The sequence below is a fragment of the Henckelia pumila genome, chromosome 2, assembly GCF_033568475.1.
Source record: "Henckelia pumila isolate YLH828 chromosome 2, ASM3356847v2, whole genome shotgun sequence".
Lineage (NCBI taxonomy): Eukaryota > Viridiplantae > Streptophyta > Magnoliopsida > Lamiales > Gesneriaceae > Henckelia > Henckelia pumila.
This window is the reverse complement of record NC_133121.1, coordinates 4774099-4781441: the sequence shown is the minus strand read 5'-3', so window position 1 is coordinate 4781441 and position 7343 is coordinate 4774099. Positions and strand designations below refer to the sequence as shown.

At 36.6% G+C, this 7343-nt stretch overlaps 1 pseudogene; it reads right to left on the bottom strand.

The window, feature by feature from the left end:
* Positions 1-388: 388 nt before the first annotated feature.
* Positions 389-4169, bottom strand: LOC140883676 (ATP-dependent Clp protease proteolytic subunit-related protein 4, chloroplastic-like; annotated as a pseudogene).
* Between the last annotated feature and the right edge of the window lie 3174 nt (positions 4170-7343).

The following is a 7343-nucleotide window of genomic DNA, read 5'->3' as shown; positions in this document are numbered from 1 at the left end:
ATACAAGGGTTTTGTAATTACAAGGGTATTTTAGGCATAAAGTGAAATAATCTTTAGTTTATTTCATTTGGAAATACGAGACCACACAAGTAATAGTTTCTCATTAGATATCATTATTTACCACGAAGTTTTGTGTGGCATGTCATGCACGAAATAATAAAATAAAATTGAATATGAGTTGCGTGACCAGAACAATGTTACAACAATCTAAATTGAGTCTTATTTTTATTTCTTTCCCATTGTTTAGCAAGTATAACTTTAACAAATAAATCACACAACTACTGTTTCTTGATTTGTCGAATATTATGAAATCAAATTTAACAAAAGTTATTTGTTCAAAAAAAAAAATTAACAAAAGTTACTTTGAAGCATAACCGTACCGAAACTAGCACCATTGAAAATGAAAATAGAACTGGCTATGATGGTTCTAGTTCTACATTCCTTTAGTACAGAAATGTAGGTTCCGAAATCAAAACCTGTCGGTTTTAGAACCCTTCTCGGGACGGTCCTTAGATTTGTAAACAATGAAGATTCCTCACAATAAACGTAATTCTGCCACTTTTAGCATAGCATGAACTACAGAAAATAATCAGAATGATTAAATGTACAAACAACACGGATAAGATTCGATCATTGTTCCATATAACTTAACATGAGATAATTGCTCTCCATACATAGCAACATGCATGCATCCATTACCTCACTCTCAAGTAAAGAGGGTGATCTAGATAAGACACTTGATTTTAGCAGTAGCCCTCTTACAAAACTTTCAAGAACTGAACATATAGAACAAAAAAGTTCAAGCATTTTCTAGGCAAAGGTAATAGACTAGCATTTCTTGATGAATTGCCTGTGGAAGCTGAATTCTTTACCTGCACATCTTACATTGGATTCTCTATGACTACGCCAATTCGTTAATCGCGAGTATACATGGTACATGATGTGTGGATAACCACTATCTCGCTCCTATGCTTGTAACAGGATAAAGAACTTCGAGACCTTTAGATAAGTTGTGCCTTCTTGAGGTTGGACATAACTCCTCTATCTTCAGTGCCCCTTTCGTTGTACAGAACCTACAAATAATAGGAGGAAGTGTAAATCGTGATATTTCAGGGCTAAGCACAATATTCCACTATTCGGAGTACCTTGTCAATGATCCCATATTCCACTGCCTCACTCGGACTAAAATATTTTGGACGCCTTATGTCTTCTTCAATCTGCTCCGGTGATTTTCCAATGTGTTTTGCATAGAGCTTAACCTTTCAAAATAAACATGAAATTGCTAAGTATAGGTAGGTTCCAATGCAAATAAAGGAACCGTGTTGGTTTCTTGTTTGGATACATAAAGGTGGAGTCCAAGAAATTGGCTATTTGCATGCAACCGAATCAAAAACTTTTCCAGACAATAAATTTCACGCATGGTATAGAATCCCACGTGTATAAGAGAAATATAAGCATTCTTCTTTTCGGTTTTGTCAAGGGAGCAAAATGAGTGACACAATTGCCAAATATGACTGTCATTACAACTTACCAACTCAGCCTTCACATTTCTAATCTCTTTCCTCATAACCTCTACATCAGTGGCTTGACCCTGAAATCTGGCAATTGGCTGTAAAATTACACAGGTATCCTGTATTAGTCTCAAAACAACGTAAAGTAGAAAAACAAAAGAAGAAAATAAAAGATGATGATTTCTGTGCATCATTCTTAAACTAGACCAGTTATTTGGAAGCTAAGTCAGATGAGAAATCCTCTATGTTTGGGTATACGAACAAACGTAATGTGCTTTAAAGTGACCTGTTTTATCATGATTGTTGAGGATGGTAAGGCAGAACGATTCCCCTTAGCACCAGCAGCCAATAACAAAGCTGCTTCTCCCCAAGCATTCCCAGCACAGTGTAAAAATGGGTGGCTTCACGTACCTATAGGGGTTTTACAAATTTGAAATTATGTAAAGCAACCGAGGTAGCGAACCCAAGACAAGCTAACGTATTCATTCAAATTTTCGGAATACCTTTACAAATTCAAGATCAGAATTGTGTATGAGATTTTAAAATATAAGGGAAAGATTTATAACCTCGTAACATCATATACTGCAAAAGCTTATGTCTCATAGCCCAACTTCTCCCCACCCTGAAAAATGTACAAACTACAGTATAAACATGAATAGATAGATACTAGCATATGCAGAATTTCTTAGGCAAAATAATGCCTGTCAATGAAATGTGTTCCTGCAAGTGACATGATAAATCTCTGCTTTAGATTGCTATAGTTGTTATTCTGAAAACATTTATCCAAAAATAATGCAACATAGTAGACAGACAAGATTTAAAGTGCCAATGTATCTGTGGTCATTTGAAAAGATTAGGGACATTGTTAGGTTAAAAAAGAAAAAAAGAAAGAAAAAAGAAAAAAGAATTGTCGAACCTTGGTTGTCCCTGTCGAATTAATATAAAGGTAAACTGGTTTTTCCTCATCTTCGTACTGCAGGTAAAGGAATTCTGCAAGTATCAATTCAGTGACAGAAGGAACCAGAGACATTCCCAAGTAGACAATCCTATTCTTGTATAAGTATGATGCCAAATCTGGTGGAGCTTGCTCCCAAGCACTTCCCCTAGAGAAGGGAATAACCTAACAAATTGTAGCTAATCATAAATGTGATAATAAGCAAGGCTGGCCCTAGCATAATTAGTAACAGTGAGGAAAACACACACGATGCACAGGAAAATATATTTTATTTTACAGAATCATGTAATTTTGTTAAAACATATTTAATAACAAATTATAAAATTGATTTAAATAATTACGATGCAAAATTAACTTAAAATATGTTATTTACGATTTGATTTTCATTCTTATGCTTGTTATACAATATTGACAATGGTTAATACATAGTTTGAGTGGAGCATTTTGAAAACACACAAATGACAGAGCATTTTAGAGTAACTTCTTCGACACATTAAAGAAACCAATCTAACATGCTCTTGCTTTGCTTATTACATGGTATAGATGGATACCATATAAATAGAGTTGAACTTGGTAACTGATTACATATAGCAAGGGACAGTAACCATCTATAAAAGTTACTAAAGACAAATAGAGAAAACAATTTATAACAGTGATTGCAGCCACTACTCGCGTCCTGAAAAAAGTAGCATATGATCACTCAAGAAACTTGACAAATACCATTCTCTATGCAACTAAACAGTAAATACTTGTCTCAGAAGCAGGCACAAAATAAGATAATGAGTTCAAAATACAAGTACGAGCAATTTTGGTGACACCTGCATCATAACAGTTTTCCAAGGCGATGCATAGTTTCTTCGATTCTTTTGTTTGGTTAATTTTAAGTATTTACCTGGCATCGACAAATACACTCTCAACAGTAAGGAACACAATATTTTTCCTTACCTGAACTCAAAATGATGGTACTTGACTCCAAATAGTACCACAAAAAATCGGCCACATGACATTTATTTCCTCTTCTCACCATCTCTATTTGGTATAAACTCACACACAAGTGGTGGCCAACTAGAATTACACTAAAGCAAAAAATTTGCCACCATAATTTAGTGTAAAAACTGAATCTTAACGACACAATGAGGCATGCTCTCATTGAAATAATTACAAGGATAATAACATTTCACAGTTTAATTACAAGGATAATAACATTTCACAGTTCCACGGCGTCAAAACAAGTAGAAGTATAAATCCAGCGTCAATCACAGCACATACATCCTCATTTCACGCGCAACAGAACATCACCGTAACTAATCAAGTAAGACTCCAAAAAGATCATTTCTTTAAAATCATCCGACACCCATTTCACCAATCAACATAATAAGCACAACTGAACATATATGATTAATTACCATAGTGACGCCACCCCTTTTGCCACGCGAAGTTGAGGAAGTAGGTTTGAGTGAAGCGGGGCAGATTCTTTGACCCGAAAAGTCACCCGAGACGCTGCCACCGAAGATGGGAGATAGAAAATTGGTGCAAAGAGAGGGTTTAAAAGAAGAGGACGAAGATGTTAGAAGTGGGTTCGTGCTCAGTGTGATTCCGGCAGTGGGCAAAACGTGAGAAGCCATGGGTGCCGCTGAAGAGGCCGAAAGCTTTTAGGATGAAATGGAATCGGATTGTTGCATTTTGGATCCGATAAGATTGGATTAATGTATCATTTGGGAGAGGTGATGCAATAAAAATCGAGAAGTCTCAAATATCATTTGAGTATTTTAAGTGAAGATTAATTGGGCTAAATCCCTCTTCTACGTGAATGTTACACTAATAACCTTAACTACTTAGCAACCGGTACTACGCACTCTTAAGTCTTAACAATGTTCTAAATTTCGCTAGGTGCTAGTCGATGTTAGACCAGCGTCTAGCACTTAAATCGTCTAGGCGAAGATTAGGTGCTGATAGATAGATTACATGATGTCAACATAATAAATCACATATTAACTTCAACACAATAACATCAAATTTAAAATGAATTCAAATGGATGCAACCAATAGAATATCATAAATTTACGTTATTTCTTCTACTCCATAATTTTCAACAAATTATTATTCATCAGACGAAAATCTATAATTGGGTTTTCGGAGGATCGGTGAAGCAATTATCTTTTCTTTCTCTTTTGTAATAACATTTTTACTGTTTTTCTCTCTGCTATGTGAAAACGGCGTTGAGAGGGAATGGTGAATAAAACATTTCTTTAGTTTTTTAAATTAGAATTTTAATTTAACCCAAAAAAAAAAAAATCCTAAAATCCATAGGTCTATTAGTCGGTGCCTCGGGCTGCCTAGGCTAGCCGACTAAGCACTTCTCGGTGGAGTTGGTCGATGCCTAGCGCCTAGGCCGAATCTTAGTACATTGAGTCTTAACCATTTGAATTTAAAATTTTCCTTCCATTCTAAACTAACACACATCTATCAGTGAAACCATGCACTATTCACGGTGAAAAATTGTAATGACCCGATCTGGATCATCTACTAAGCAGAGACTTAAGAATGCAATTAACTTACACATAAATATAATCAAAGATAACTGCGAAAACTTAGTTAAATAACAACCCGACAGAATACAATCGGAAGTAAACTGGAAACCCAAGATAACTTAATAATACAGCCCAATCGAATCAATTTAAATACCAGAAACAACTTAAACTAAATCCACCGACAACCTTTGCTTCCAAACTCTAGTCACCGACCAAAAATGATCCAAAACTGGTCAACCTGCAAACTTGCCCCGTCGAAGGGGGTGTCTGAGGATGTGAGCGCTAACGTCTAGTACGTAAACATGAGTATACAGTTTTATGCAATGCATGTCATCATGATACATGAATATACTGGAAAACAAGGATCAAACTCTGGAACATCATGCTCAGAACGTAAGCACCACCAGTACGTGCACGGTGCTCCGAAGATCCAATGGGTGCCACTCATACTGACTCCTATTTGGTAAAATATTAATCTTGTGATATATGGTCTGTAAGCAGCTGAACAAAAATGGCTATGGAAAAATAATCAAGGCAAGAGTTTGACTCTTTTTCCTTAAAAAGTTATTGCCCCACCCTGGTGCTTACGGCTATTGGCAATACGCTTCTTAAGATACAACGACTATCGACTTTAAAATAGTAGCACTATAAATTTTAAGTCACACAAACTTTGAAATCATTAGAACGCTATCCATTTGAATTTTAAGCGTTAAACTTAAAAATCCAAATCCAAGATTTTATGTCTTGCAAATTTTGGATCTAAGCTTTTTGCTTAAAAAATTCAAAACAATTCTCGAATTTTATTCTAAAGTTCGAATTTATGTGCAAAAATCTTAGAAAATCAGAACCAAGATTTTATGTCTTGTAATTCATATTTTAAGCGTAAGAAGCTTACAAATTCACAATAGAATTAAACAAAAGAGAAAGAAAGAGAAGAAATAGTGTGTTGAATGCAAATGAGAGGGGTTCTATTTATAGATGTTTAAAAGACTAAATGGAAAGACACATAAATGATACAAGCACCTCTTCATCTCACACGATATGGTGCAATCCTTCCATTTGCACCTTGATAGTTACATTTTTATTGCATTTCATAATGTCATTTTGTTGTTGTTTTGCATTAGTTTGCACGTTTTATTGTTGCATTTTGTTCGTATTGCATTTTTCGTGATTACATGATGGGATTCTCATTTTTGTGGTTAGGTCGCTTATTTTGCGGACTAGGATGGAATCTTGGAGTCATGGAGATGATGGGGCATTATTTTTGGAGATCTTTCCGTCGCTCGATCCGCAAGATATTGCCGATCGAGCGAGCGCCTTTACTTTGAAGACAATAGGAATGAAGTTTGTTGTCGCTCGATCCGCAAGTGTAGTGACCCATCCCGGATCCACTACCTAATCAGAGTTAAGAGCATAATTAAGCATGCATTAAATAAAATCGCTGCGGAAAACTTTAAATACACGAAGACCGGTGGAATACAACCGGCTAATAAATTCGATTATACAACCCAATCGAATAACTTAAATAAAAACCTACAGCTAATCCTGCTGTCTTCGAGGTCACTGGCTACTCCAGGCTCCTGGTGCTCAACCCTGCACCTACACCTGCCCCATCGAATAGGGTATCCAGATATACAGAAAAGACTATACGTGAGCTCTAAGCCCAATACGAAAGTACGGATAAACATACAAATATGATGCATGCAAATGACAGGGTATCCATATCTGGGATAACTGTATACAAACTGCTCAGACTGGCGCCTGGGATATAAGCTCGTCACATCGGGGTAGCTAACCACTGTGTGCAACCACTCACTCCCGAATTCACGGACGCGGACCACGAAGTCCTCTGGATATCAGTACCTAAGGGCACTCGATATCAAACGTCCCAACAGGGCTGAGCAACCCTAACTGGCTCATATCAAAAGATATACAAATGTACAGGCATAAGATTATATGCGCATGCCGCATAACAATAATAACATGCAAACACATAAATGCAACATATAAGCATGCGTATCCACTGGCAATCTCAGTCAGTACTTACATACCTTTCTAAGGCAGTCCTAGTAGTTCCACTCTAGGTTCCAAGCCTATCATCAAGTCTACAAAGCAAATACCCATGCATCATTCAATAAGCTCTAAAAGCCTTAACTAAGCTATTGCATACTCCTAAATAATTTAAGGAGACCATAGCTATACCTGCGTCCGTCGTCAGCCCACTGATTGCGACTATCCCAAAACAAGGGGCACACCCCTGCTGTAGCTCCACAGCTTGAGTACCGCTCCACTACACGAGCACTGCTCCGCTACTATGACAGACACTGTCTAACTATACTAAAATAT